At 41.8% G+C, this 14,976-nt stretch overlaps 1 pseudogene; it reads right to left on the minus strand.

Moving 5' to 3' along the window:
• Window positions 1-818: 818 nt before the first annotated feature.
• Window positions 819-2,074, minus strand: LOC139562516 (beta-1,3-galactosyltransferase 2-like; annotated as a pseudogene).
• Between the last annotated feature and the right edge of the window lie 12,902 nt (window positions 2,075-14,976).

Genomic DNA, 14,976 nt, shown 5'->3' on the forward strand with positions numbered 1-14,976 from the left:
CAGGAGGCAGGCGCCCATTTTATTTCCACTTTCCATGGGCCTCTTCTCAATTGGATTTCGTGACTCCTTGCGACCTTCTTCCATCCTCTCATCGCTTCCTTTTGAAAAATGTGTGAAGTGGTGAAAAGAAATGTAGGACTGGCAACAGTAGGGTTAGCAACAGTAGGGTTAGCAACAGTAGGGTTAGAAACAGGAGGAGTTTATTTTGTTAAAAAAATGTGTTCGGAGAATTTAATGAGCCGGCGGTGATCCATCGGCTCATTAAGTTCTCCTGATCTAATAATGAGCTCAGTCAGACCCTTATGAACACTGACTGCAGCAGTAATTGTATGTGAGTGCGTCTCAAGTTTGGGGTCAACTGAATTTCATGTTTATTAATGGCAGACGTGCATAAAGATGGCGGCCTCTGTACACATACCACAAATGCCTCATTTGCTAAGTTTACTGTATTGTAGCTTGTTCTCTGTATTTTTGTATCTGTATTAGAACAGTATACATGATCACAATTCTAGCTCCAAGCAGCAATTAGAAAAAACTAAAATTAGATTCAACATGAACTTTAACTCGGGTCAATCAATCAAAATAATTCATCTCTTGGCATAACCAAGGCATACAAAAGAGATGCTACCTCTCAACACAAACGTCAGCTTCCGGGTCACCTGTACCTTCCCATCACATTTCTCAAAATGTAATGCAATTAACAAGCTCTCAATTAGGAGCACATGGGTCAGCATACTCACTCTGACCAGTGACCGCTCAGGCTGGCGTACTGTAGCTGCAGTGATTATAAGCGGTGGGGGAAACCTGGACGAGGTGGTTTAATTTGTCTGTATGTCCAGTGACTGCTGATCCAGGACGCTTGTGATGACAGAGCTGTAGAAACAGCGGTTCTGGGTGCCTGTAACCTCCTGAAAGAGGGCACCACTGGGGCCAGTGGAGGGGTCAGTTGGTGGGACGCACAGGTGCTTCATTCACTGTCCCATATAGACATCCTCTAAGAAGAGGGCTTGAAAATGCTTGGACGCCTCCACAAGCTTCCTGGGGAGGTCCATGGAGAAGACATAGCTGTGGCCCACAGTATTAGTTGCTTATAAGGCAGAAGAGGCTAGTGGGAGGAGTTAAAGGAGGACGGGCTCATTGTAATGAAACGGTATCAAACTTAGTGCCAGTAACCGAATATTTGCTGGATCGAATCCCCTAGCTGACAAGGTAAAAATCTGTCATTCTGACCCTGAGTAAGGCAGTTAACCCCCAACAACAACTTCTCCCCAGGGGCCGATGACATGGTTGTGGATTAAGGCAGCCTCCCGCACCTCTCTGATTCAGAGGGTTAAATGCGGAAGACAGTTGAATGCATTCAGTTGTACAACTGACTAGGTATCCCCCTTTCTCTTTCCTTTGTTTGACTGTTCCATTTATTCCAGTCCAGCCATTACAAAACCTGTCCTCCTATAGCTCCTCCCACCAGCCTCCTGTGGTACACAGTCTCAGGAAACTCCTCCTTGGGAATGTATTATTTGGAGTTGAGATCTCTTATAACAGGGTTTGAATAGATCACCTGTCCAGTTACTTAGTTCAACTTTGAAGCGTTAAGCAGCATGTTGATCAGGTTGTGCACCTTGAGGAACACATCGGCGTGGATCTTCAAGGCACAGGAGGCGTTGAGGCAGTGAGAGCTCAGCCACTCCAGCATCACCATGGTCAAGTTTTTGTAGCAGTCCTTGAGATCACTCTGCAGCAGATCCTAGTGCTCTTTGCTCTCTTGCAGCCCTTTCTCCTGGAGGAAGAACAGACCCACCTCTTTCCCCAGTACCTGTCTAGCACTACCTTAAGTATTGCGGGCGCTGTCACGAGCCACCCTGTCGTAGGGCGCCACTGGTATTGCGGGCGCCACTGGTATTATCAGAATCAGGAAGGGGTTCTGCTCCAGGCATTTCTCTGGCTCATCCAGGATGAAGTGGTACTCATGTGGTTTTTCTACATGGTACAATCCTGGGGACACATACTGGGCTGGAGTGGTCAGTACTGCCTTGATTTCTGTGGTCAGGTTAGTGATTATGGTCAGTGCTGTCATTATGGTTCTGGTTTCATTATTTTTTGGAGTTTCTGAATTGAGGTTTCTGACTTGTTGAAATGCGGAGTGGAGTCGGTTACACTGTTGAACTAGCCCATTCTGCAGAGAGATTGGTGTAGATGATGATAATCACTGTGGAGGAGTATGAGGAAATAGTTGTGGGAGCGGGACACCCGACGGTATCTCCCACCTTCTGGCATCTCCTGACTGGGAGCAGAGCAGGAGAGAGGGCTTAATGGATTATTGCTTTTTGGGAAGAGACTCAACGAGTGCCACTGAGATTTTACACTTTTAAAATGTATGTCAGACAAAAAACAATGATTGAGAAGTTAAACAAACCATATAACTGTGCACAAGGATTACTTTTAACAATTTCCACAGAGAATTTAACAAAAACACATTTACTTGAAGAACAGTGCATCTGCAAAGTTTGGTAACAGAATGATAGCACAAACAGCACAAACCGTCATTCTGTTACCACATTATAAATCTGCACTCTTCTTTAAGTTAATTTGTTTTTGTAAAATGTTCAGTGGAAATTGTTAAAAGTAGTCATTGTGCATAGAATTGTATAGTTTGCTTAACTTTGCAGCCATTGTTTTTTGTTTGGCACACATTTTAAAGTGAATAATCTGAGTCTGTCACTCTGTTATCGTGGAATTGCCCTCCAATGGAATTGCCCTCCTGTTTTGTGCTGAACCACCAATGACCTCTTAATCGCTACCTCAGGTGGGCTTTTCACAGGTAATGGGTTTCACATAGTGACATATTAATACTATAATTAACATGCAAGCAAAGGGAAATAATATGTTAATAAAAGCAACAAATGCACCTGTCACACGTTGACCTTAGTCACACGTACTGTGGAAAGACTATATCACACATTGATGATGGCCTAATTAGATGTGCTATAAAAGGATAAATGATTAGGTACTAAGCTAATGGCTAACAAATGCAGTGGTAGGTGGAACACATGGCAACAAAATCACACTAACATAGGAAATACTTACAGTAGGTAAAGATCAAGATTGAAGGACTATAAATGACATGTCAAACATTTCTACAAACACTACACATTCACTAGGCATGCTTCCAGTCCATTAGGTAGCCACACTGGTAAACTGCTCCCTCTACACTGGTTTCCCTCCTCTTCTTAAACCTAGCAGTCACAGCATTGTGGCTCCCCCTTAATGCTTGCCATTTGCTCTAAGAGTTCATCTCGCTTTCTTTGGAAATAGGCATACAGCCGGCTTGAGTTGGCTGCTTTAACCTTGCCTTTGCTCTAGAAATCTCAGGGCTATAAACATTATTGGATACAGTATCAGCTTTGTCAGAAAATATCATAGGTTATTGTATACAGAGTGAGTGAAGCCCTGTACAATGGCTCTTAAAACCACATCAGCCTCTCTTTGAGGTCACCTGGGATCTGCCAACACAGGCCAGATAAGTTGTCCTTCTCCTCTACGGAAATACACTGATGGGTACTGGAGAAGACAAACACTTTGTTGAGCTGTATGTCCATGTTAGATTGAGTGGAATGATATGCATACCCTACATGCATACAAACACACTAAAACATACGCACTATACACACACATACACATGAATTTGGTGTTGTAGATATGTGGTAGGAGAGTAGGTGCCTGAGTGCACACACTTAATGTGTTGTGAAATCTGTTGTGAATCTATTGTAATGTTTTAAAAATTGTATAACTGCCTTAATTTTGCTGGACCCCAGGAAGAGTAGCTGCTGCCTTGGCATCCATAATACATGGGGATCCATTATAAATACAAAATACAAATACATTAATGTGCTCATTATTTGTAATGGTAAATCTAATCATGTAATCTATCAAATCTTTCTCTATTTTCACCAGAGGCTTCTTTACCCTTACAGATACCCAACTCTAACCATTTGTTGCTTAGTAGCAAACACATACGTGTTAGATACTAAGCAACAAATGGAGCTTGGTATGGTACAGAAGCCAAACCATTCCTTCTCCTGCCTAGTGCTCTTTTTCCATAGATGCGTAATTCACTATTTGTCGGCTTTGGGGTGAAAAGTTCCCAGACTTTGTTTGGCTTGGAACAGAGCCTGCTAATCGACAGGAAGTTTCACTTTTTACCGTAAAGAGGATGTGAGAGAAAATGAGAGAGAGAGAGAGAGAGAGAGAGAGAGAGAGAGAGAGAGAGAGAGAGAGAGAGAGAGAGAGAGAGAGAGAGAGAGAGAGAGAGAATACGCCTTGAGACTGAAGGAGAGGGTCAGGAGGAGCTGACATTTGTCAGAGGTGGCTGAAATATAAACCCCGGTGCCGGACCCCACCACACAGAATTTAAGGAAAGTCATGAGGCCTTGGTCAGTCCATGATGTCTCTGACAGATGTTTGGAGCTCCATGTCTACCTTCAGGAGCCCTTTTAACCCTCAGCCATCAACAGAGTGAGGACAGACACACAAATGGGGCCTAAAAGTTACATGTCACCTCGGTTGGAATGTCTTTTCCCTCTTGCAGAAATCCTTTTTGCTCCGGAGTTCAAGAAGACTCAAGAAGACGTGAGAATCCAGGACCCAGCCACGCCCAGAGTGCAACTGTGAGGAGAGTATTATTTGATGCACACTCCACAACAGCAGCTGTAATTAAACTGGTGTCATACTCTATCCATTACCTCACAGTGAATTAAAATGGATGAAAAGTTCAATGTCTTTTCTGCCCAGATCTGATATGAGTGTGGCTATTTGGGGAACAGCAACTTTCCAAACCACAACAAAAGTAGTTTGCCACCTTGTAGATGCATGTCCAATATTTATCCGGTTGGTTTCTTGACTAGTCTAGTAAATGCAGTTCAACTCTCAGTAGGGGTGCCAGAGTTTTGTGTATGGTGGCCTCTAGTGGTTAAAAATTAAGAGTTAACTCTGACCATCAACGTACTTCGTAAAGACAAGTGAAAACACATTTTTCCTAATCATTAGTATTTTTCTGTTGCAGCCTCGCCCAAATGTTGCACTAGCAACAGGTATTTAAAAAATGAATACTGTAGTAGTGGGTTGACTGCCACACCCTTACGTCAGGCTCATGTTGCTGACGGAATGTAAATTGATCAGGGTTTATTAAGCTTCAACCAAAAACAGACCGTGGTCATCAGACCGTGCCCCTGTTTTGAGCATAATTATACCTTAGTGCCACTTGAAATGATGTACAAACGTGTAACCTCCTTCCTCTTATTTACCTTTTCTACCTCATTGGTTTGTCCCAGACGTTCTCCTGTTCTTTCTTTCTCACTTTCTCCCTCTCTGTCTCCTATCTCCTTCAGTTGCTCTGTCATGCATTATATTGGTCTCTTGAACTCTTTCCCTCTCTGTCTCCTATCTCCTTCAGTTGCTCTGTCATGCATTATATTGGTCTCTTGAACTCTTTCCCTCTCTGTCTCCTATCTCCTTCAGTTGCTCTCTCATGCATTCTATTGGTCTCTTGAACTCTTTCCCTCTCTGTCTCCTATCTCCTTCAGTCGCTCTCTCATACGTTCTATTGGTCTCTTGAACTCTTTCCCTCTCTGTCTCCTATCTCCTTCAGTCGCTCTCTCATACGTTCTATTGGTCTCTTCAACTCTTTCCCTCTCTGTCTCCTATCTCCTCCAGTTGCTCTGTCATGCATTCTATTGGTCTCTTGAACTCTTTCCCTCTCTGTCTCCTATCTCCTTCAGTCGCTCTCTCATACGTTCTACTGGTCTCTTGAACTCTTTCCCTCTCTCGCTCTCTGTATTCTCATTAATGGCTCTATTGAGGGGAGCCCCCGCCTCCCCTCCCCTATTACCCCCTTTTTCACCGAAGCACAACGCTGACTCATCTGCCGCGCAGTGCAGTTCGTGCACAAGATGAGATGAATACAGAAGCTCATTTTTTCCCCCATTCTTTATTTCTCCTGCCAGAGGTTACTGACAGGTCAAACCTATTAAACTCTGAACTGTTTGCAGTATTAAAGAACACGTTTCAATAATTCACAACAGTCACTGGGCTTAGAGGATGGCATGAAACAAAGAGTAAAGTCCTGTGCTGAATAAACGTTTTAATTCAGCCTTACAGCACAGTAAGGATGCTGACACTTCTGTCAAAAACAGTGGAAAGCTGCAGCTTATGTAACGTAATGACCTTATACAACATGCAAATCAAAGGGGTCTTCTAAACAATGGCTGGTAATTATATTGATCAGGGAGAGTAAGGGGTCAACTGTAGTGTCAATGGATTTAGAAAATGTTCCATACCTATTTGAGAGTGTGAGAGTGTTTTATTACTTTTGGTAGAACAAAGAACTAGCTTGCCATGAAAGGTCTTGATTGCCATAAAACATATGAAATAGGTGTTTTCGAAGGTATTGAAAACATATTTTACCAATATGATTTATTTAGTAAAAACAGCTACATAAACTATTCTCTCCATATCTAGCAACACCTCTGAAGATTTTTTACAATGTCTTCAGAGTATAAATGTCACATGCATTTTCATTCTAATTTCTGCTGCTGACATACCTGACAACAAAGAAAAGGGGTCAATTGGAAACACCAGATGAAAAAATATACCACTTTCTCTGGAAAGCATGCCAGTGCTTTCCCATACAGGGCCTAAACCTTAAACCCAAGAAAAAATCTAATTCATGTTCTGGTTGAACTGAAAGACTCTTATCCCTCACCAATGTAGGATGTAATAGACTCGCCCCATTCTAATCCCTACCCCACCGCCCTCAGCCCCCGATCCAGACGTCCCGTGCCCACCCCTACCCCACCACCCTCAGCCCCCGACCCAGACGCCTCCACAGATTTGGTTCAGTAATACCATAGGCCTATGGCTCTGCATATAGGTTGCACCCTTATCGCTTCTTACAGAGGCACACAGATGAAAGAGGAACTCTAAATCCTCAAAAAGGCATAAACATTTTTATTAATATCAAAAGTTTTAATTTGAATGATACGGATGGGCGTATCTGTGTGCGTTGTGTCAAGTAAGCTAATCAGTATTACTATTATCCAGCTCAGATTCACAGTAATTATATCTATCTGAAGGCCAGGTCCTTGCCCAAAATATGTGGGCCTTGTTCTAGGTCAGCTACAGGTCAAGATTTAAACAGTCTCCATTTTGCAAAATACCTTTTTGGCTCCGAGTTAGAATTCTTAGCAAACAGATTATTCAATTAAAGCAGGCTGCTTAGGATGTAGTAAAAACATAAAACTATAAATTCATAAATGCAATTAAAGACAAAAAAGTGTCTGAAAACATTACAGCTGATCATTCCTTTGAGGTTGATTTTGCGTGGCTTTAAGTCACAACACTGAATATGCAATATTTCAATGTTACCAGAAACTGAGTAATGCGCAAAGCCTGTACTCAAAATACACCTAGATGTTATTACATTGTGATATTTAAGGACGATAGTCTAATCATAAAGCCATGCAAATCAGCATGTATCATAATGATTTTCTGTTTCACTACTACACAGATTTAGACTATGGCAACAAATAATCAAGTTCTAATAACAGGGACTTGACCTTATTCACTGAGGCCAGTCCCTTATTCTCCCAGCCAGGTGTACCAGTGTCTATAACTAAAGGGTGGAGTCATATATGGAGTTGCATTATGGTTGTTGTTAACCCCTACTCCTTCAGACATACAGGAGACGGTGGCGGTCCTACCCAGCAGGCAGAGGGGAACATTACCTTGTCCCGACCTTGTTCCGCCCTTGTGGCCCAGACAGACAAATCCCCAAAGATTACATGTATAAAGCAAGAGGGTGTGTGCTTGGTTCAAAAGTACACCACCACACAAGATCACAAGAGTGTGAGGCCTACTGTCAAAGCAGTGTTTTTCAGCTGGGTTTTAATGACATATTTCCTTGGTTGGTTCATTCTTGGCTCATCCATTCTCTACACTTCGCCAACAGGATGCTCCCACGAAAAATGCAGGGAAAACACTGTTCCAAAACAATTTATATTAAACTGTGAATGACAAGACTTGAAAACTCATGGAGGCTACTGGCTCAGTAGCTAAACTAAATACAATTTCAAATGCCAAAGGTCCACTAGGGGCTCTTCAACAAGCTTGCAGCACTGAACTACGTGCTGCCCTGGCCTGAATGGGCTGGATGCTGTGAGAGTGGTATGCTTGGCCCCTCTCAGCCAGTCAGAGACGGTTGTGAACTCTGGGGGAATCCGAGACTGATTAGGCCATGTCCCGGCGCCGTCATTAGCGCACAGTGGAGACTCAGCTTAATGGAGAGACACATCGCCGCTAATTGCCTCAATTTGGATGAAGCCTTGTGACAGCTCTATGGTGAAGAAGGGCACACACAAGGTCAATTGTCTTGCGATGGAATACTAAACTCATTTCTGATGTGTTATGACTGACTAAGCAGACGCTTATGAAGGAAGGGTCATTATTTTAGAGTTCAGAGTGTACTTCACAACAGAAGGCTCTTTCCCCCTCAACGAACCATTTTAATTTATCAAATCATATCATTTCAACTTCCGTAATCTTGACGTCAAGTTTGTCAATTTGACTTCATAAAACCTTGCCAATCTTCTATACACATTAATTGTTTATGAACAAGCAACATACAGAAAAGTACAAGACAAGCAGTTTACGAGTTCACTTCACAAAATAGATGGCATCATGAGGAGGAAATTGATGCGGATATATTGAAGCAACATCTCAAGACATCAGTCAGGAAATTAAAGCTTGGTCACAAATGGGTTTTCCAAATGGACAATGACCCTAAGCATACTTCCAAAGTTGTGGAAAAATGGCTTAAGGACAACAAAGTCAAGGTCTTGGAGTGGCAATCTCAAAGCCCTGACCTCAGTCCTATAGAAAATGTGTGGGCAGAACTGAAAAAGCGTGTGTGAGCAAGGAGGCCTACAAAACTGACTCAGTTACACCAGGTCTGTCAGGAGGAATGGACCAAAATTCACCCAACTTATTGTGGGAAGCTTGTGGAAGGCTACCCGAAACGTTTACCCAAGTTAAACAATTAAAGGCAATGCTATCAAATACTAATTGAGTGTATGTAAAATCCTGACCCACTGGGAATATGATGAAAGAAATAAAATCTGAAATAAATCATTCTCTCTACTATTATTCTGACATTTCACATTCTTAAAGTAAAGTGGTGATCCTAACTGACCTAAGACAGGGAATTGTTTTACTAGGATTAAATGTCAGGAATTGTGAAAAACTGAGTTTAAATGTATTTGGCTAAGGTGTATGTACACTTCCGACTTCAACTATATATATACAGTGGGGAGAACAAGTATTTGATACACTGCCGATTTTGCAGGTTTCCCTACTTACAAAGCATGTAGAGGTCTGTAATTTTTATCATAGGTACACTTCAAAAAATCCAGAAAATCACATTGTATGATTTTTAAGTAATTAATTTGCATTTAATTGCATGACATAAGTATTTGATACATCAGAAAAGCAGAACTTAATATTTGGTACAGAAACCTTTGTTTGCAATTACAGAGATCATACGTTTCCTGTAGTTCTTGACCAGGTTTGCACACACTGCAGCAGGGATTTTGGCCCACTCCTCCATACAGACCTTCTCCAGATCTTTCAGGTTTCGGGGCTGTCGCTGGGCAATACGGACTTTCAGCTCCCTCCAAAGATTTTCTATTGGGTTCAGGTCTGGAGACTGGCTAGGGCACTCCAGGACCTTGAGATGCTTCTTACGGAGCCACTCCTTAGTTGCCCTGGCTGTGTGTTTTGGGTCGTTGTCATGCTGGAAGACCCAGCCACGACCCATCTTCAATGCTCTTACTGAGGGAAGGAGGTTGTTGGCCAAGATCTCGCGATACATGGCCCCATCCATCCTCCCCTCAATACGGTGCAGTCGTCCTGTCCCCTTTGCAGAAAAGCATCCCCAAAGAATGATGTTTCCACCTCCATGCTTCATGGTTGGGATGGTATTCTTGGGGTTGTACTCATCCTTCTTCTTCCTCCAAACACGGCGAGTGGAGTTTAGACCAAAAAGCTCTATTTTTGTCTCATCAGACCACATGACCTTCTCCCATTCCTCCTCTGGATCATCCAGATGGTCATTGGCAAACTTCAGACGGGCCTGGACATGCGCTGGCTTGAGCAGGGGGACCTTGAGTGCGCTGCAGGATTTTAATCCATGACGGCGTAGTGTGTTACTAATGGTTTTCTTTTGAGACTGTGGTCCCAGTTCTCTTCAGGTCATTGACCAGGTCCTGCCGTGTAGTTCTGGGCTGATCCCTCACCTTCCTCATGATCATTGATGCCCCACGAGGTGAGATCTTGCATGGAGCCCCAGACCGAGGGTGATTGACCGTCATCTTGAACTTCTTCCATTGTCTAATAATTGCGCCAACAGTTGTTGCCTTCTCACCAAGCTGCTTACCTATTGTCCTGTAGCCCAACCCAGCCTTGTGCAGGTCTACAATTTCATCCCTGATGTCCTTACACAGCTCTCTGGTCTTGGCCATTGTGGAGAGGTTGGAGTCTGTTTGATTGAGTGTGTGGACAGGTGTTTTTATACAGGTAACGAGTTCAAACAGGTGCAGTTAATACAGGTAATGAGTGGAGAACAGGAGGGCTTCTTAATGAAAAACTAACAGGTCTGTGAGAGCCGGAATTCTTACTGGTTGGTGGGTGATCAAATACTTATGTCATGCAATAAAATGCAAATGAATTACTTAAAAATCATACAATGTGATTTTCTGGATTTTTGTTTTAGATTCCGTCTCTCACAGTTGAAGTGTACCTATGATAAAAATTACAGACCTCTACATGCTTTGTAAGTAGGAAAACCTGCAAAATCGTCAGTGTATCAAATACTTGTTCTCCCCACTGTATATATATATACAGTGCATTCGGAAAGTTTACAGACCCCTCGACTTTTTCTACATTTTCAAAAATGTATATAAAAAACAATCCTCATCAACCTACGCACAATACCCCATAATGACAAAGCGTAAAACAGGTTTTTACATTTTTGCAAATGTATTAAAAATAAAAACACCTTATTTATATAAGTATTCAGACCCTTTGCTATGAGACTCAAAATTGAGCTCAGGTGCATCTTGTTTCCATTGATCATATTTGAGATGTTTCTACAACTTGATTGGAGTCCACCTGTGGTAAATTCAATTGATTGATTTGAAAAGGCACACACCTGTCAATATAAGGTCCCACAGTTGACAGTGCATGTCAGAGCCAAAACCAAGCCATGACGTCGAAGGAATTGGCCGTAGAGCTCCAAGACAGGATTGTGTCGAGGCACAGATCTGGGGAAGGGTACCAAAACATTTCTGCAACATCGAAGGTCCCGTAGAACATAGTGGCCTCCATCATTCTTAAATGAAGAAGTTTGGAAACACCAAGACTCCTCCTAGAGCTGGCCGCCTGGCCAAACTGAGCAATCATGGGAGAAGGGCAAATGAAGGCCCGGTTGGAGTTTGCCAAAAGGCACCTAAAGACTCTCAGACCACGAGAAACATGATTCTCTGGTCACCTTCCAACAGGACAACGACCCTAAGCACACAGCCAAGACAACGCAGGAGTGACTTCGGGACAAGTCTTTGAATGTCCTTGAGTGGCCCAGCCAGAGTCCGGACTTGAGCCCAATCGAAACATCTCTTGAGAGACCTGAAAATAGCTGTACAGCGACGGTCCCCATCCAACCTGACAGAGCTTTAAGAGGATCTGCAGAAAAGAATGGGAGAAACTCCCCAAAATACAGGTGTGCCAAGCTTGTAGCATCATACCAAAGAAGACTCAAGGCTGTAATCGCTGCCAAAGATGCATCAACAAAGTACTGAGTAAAGGGTCTGAATACTTATGTAAATGTGATATTTCAGGTTTTCATTTGTAATATAATTGCAACAATTTCTAAAAGCCTCTTTTTGCTTTGTCATTAGGTGGTATTGTGTGTAGTTTTATGAGGGGAAAAAATGATTTAATCAATTTTAGAATAAGTCTGTAACCTAACAAAATATGAAAAATGTCAAGGGGTCTGAATACTTTCCAAATGCACTGTATATACACAGTGCCTTCATGAAATATTCATACCCATTGACTTTTTTCACATTTTGTTACATTACAGACTTATTCTAAAATTGATTAAATATATTTTTTCCTCATGAAACTACACACATTTTGTTGTGTTACTTGAATTCAAAATGTATTAAATTGATTTGTTCTCACCCATCTACTCACAAAGCCTTATAATGACAAAGTGAAAACATGATTTGAGAAATGTTTTGCAAATTGATTGAAAATGAAAAATCTCATTTAAATAAGTATTCACACCCCTGAGTCAATACTTTGTAGATGCACCTTTGGCAGTGGTTACAGCTGTGAGTCTTTCTGGGCAAGTCTTTAAGAACTTTCCACACCTGGATTGTGCAACATTTGCCCATTATTCTTTTCAAAATTCTTTAAGCTCTGTCAAATTGGGTGTTGATCATTGCTATTCAACCATTTTCAGTTCTTGCCATATATTTTCAAGTAGATTTAAGTCAACACTAACTCAGCCACTCAGGAACATTCCCTGTCTTCTTGGTAAGCAACTCTAATTGTAGATTTGGCCTTGTGTTTTAGGTTATTGTCCTGCTGTAAGGTGAATTCATCTCCCAGTCTCTGGTGGAAAGCAGCAGGTTTTCCTGTATGATTTTGCCTGTGCTTAGGTCAATTCCATTTATTCTTTATCCAGAAAAACTCCCCAGTCCTTAACGATTACAAGCATACCGATAACATGATGCAGCCACCACTATGCTTGAAAGTATGGAGAGTGGTGCTCAGTAATGTGTTGTATTGGATTGGCACCAAACTTAACACTTTTTATTCAGGACAAAACATGAATTGCTTTGCCACATTTTTTGTAGTATTACTTTGGTGCCATGTTGCAAACAGGATGCATGTTTTGGAATATTTGTAGTCTGTACAGGCTTCCTTCTATTCACTCTGTAAATTAGGTTAGTATTGCAGAGTAACTACAATGTCAGTTTTCTCCTATCACAGCCATTCAACTCTATAACTGATCGAAATTCACCATTGGCCTCGTGGTGAGGTGCCCTTTGCTAGGCATTGGAAAATCTCCCTGTTCTTTGTGGTTGAATCTGTGTTTGAAATTCACTGCTCGACTGAGGGTCCTTACAGAAAATTGTATGTGTGGGGTACTTGTTAAGCACATTTTTACTCCTGAACTTATTTAGGCTTGCCATAACAAAAGGGTTGAATACTTACTGACTCAAGACATTTCAGCTTTAAATGTTTTATTAATTTGCAAAATAAACAAAAAACATGATTCCACTTTGACATTTTGGGGTATTGTGTGTAGGCCAGTGACAAAACATCTACATTAATTACATTTTAAATTCAGGCTGTAACACAACAAAATGTGGACAAAGTCAAGAGGTGTGAATACTTTCTGAAGGCACTACAGTATATGTTGTAGGAAAACACAAATATGACATTTGTCATTTCTCTCTTAGCCATCCTAAGTGGGAAATTAAGAAACAATTGAGGCTGATGGAAATGTCCTAAAGGTTTGAGAAATACAAAATGACTACCACAGAAGACTACAGTTCCTCCAAAAATGACAATTGAACACATTTCCATTTACTCAAATCTAAAAATAAAAATGCATGGTAATTTCATGTGTTCTTTTTTATGTATAATTCACAATTTAAAGGCTTTATTGATTGTACCCAATACAATAATGTGATACATTTGCTGTAAGTTAACTATAAACGTTAAAGTTGTGATGGGACCAGGGCTGGCACTAGCCTTTCGGGAACCCTACAGTAAGTAAGATTTGGTTGGGGGCCCCACCACCTCGCGGGCAAAGCATTTTAGTGCCCCACCCCTTGATGCGGAAGAGAACATTTTTAAGTTTTAAAGTTAATTTCATTAAATTCCACAGATCTTGCCAATGGACGTAGAGAAAATGTTGCCTTGGCACATGCTCTTCGTGTTCAGTCGGTAATTCGGTAATGATTACTATAAGTTTAGATAGCTGGCTAGACTAATTTATCAATCAAAAAAATGTTAGCTGACATGGGCTAACATAACAAGAGGGAAACTGCTGATGCAAAACCACATTTCGAATTTTGAAATTGCAACTTGTATGTTGTATTCTAACTCTCAACAGTAAGTTGAGACCCAGACTGAGTTCCTAAAAAGCAGCCAGGGGGCCTAAGCGATGGCTTATGTGCGCTATTGACTAGGGCCAGCCCTGGATGGGACAAATATGCTTTTTCCCCCATAAATGAGGTGGAAAGGACCAGGGATAAGCTGTTTTCACGTGAGGAGCGCTGAGGACCATGGAATGAGTGGATCTGACAACGGAGAGGAGGGCTGTATGTTTTTCTCTTCGGAGACACCAGTGGTGGCACGTTCAACCGCTGAACCTGCTGGCCAATCACCTCCTCCCGTTTGGCCTGTCACCCTACATCAGCAAGGTCAGAGGGCTAGGCGCCTCGCAATTAATGAGGCGGCACTGTCTCAGCTACGTAACAAACTCAACTAACTCCACTAAAAGTTCATGTCACATAAAACTACATGTAAAGCAATGTAAAGTGTATCTAACCATGCCCTCTGTTTAAAAAAAAACTTTGATTGGCATCTATAACATGGACGGAAAAAAATAAGATCAGTTTTATTAGACAAATAAGCACACAATTCCCCGTTGTAACTGTTCACCCTTGTAATCAGATCATGCTTCATGAGGAGTCAGGAACAAAGGGATGCAAATTCAAATTAAATCTGCAGCGGGGTACTTGGCCGTTTGATCGCTGGGCCCTTTCATGCACTTTAATCACTCCTGACAGCCCTTTCTAACAGATTCTGTGACAAACTTCTCAATTTTACTTGGGATTTTTGAACTTTACT

The sequence above is a fragment of the Salvelinus alpinus genome, chromosome 32, assembly GCF_045679555.1.
Source record: "Salvelinus alpinus chromosome 32, SLU_Salpinus.1, whole genome shotgun sequence".
Lineage (NCBI taxonomy): Eukaryota > Metazoa > Chordata > Actinopteri > Salmoniformes > Salmonidae > Salvelinus > Salvelinus alpinus.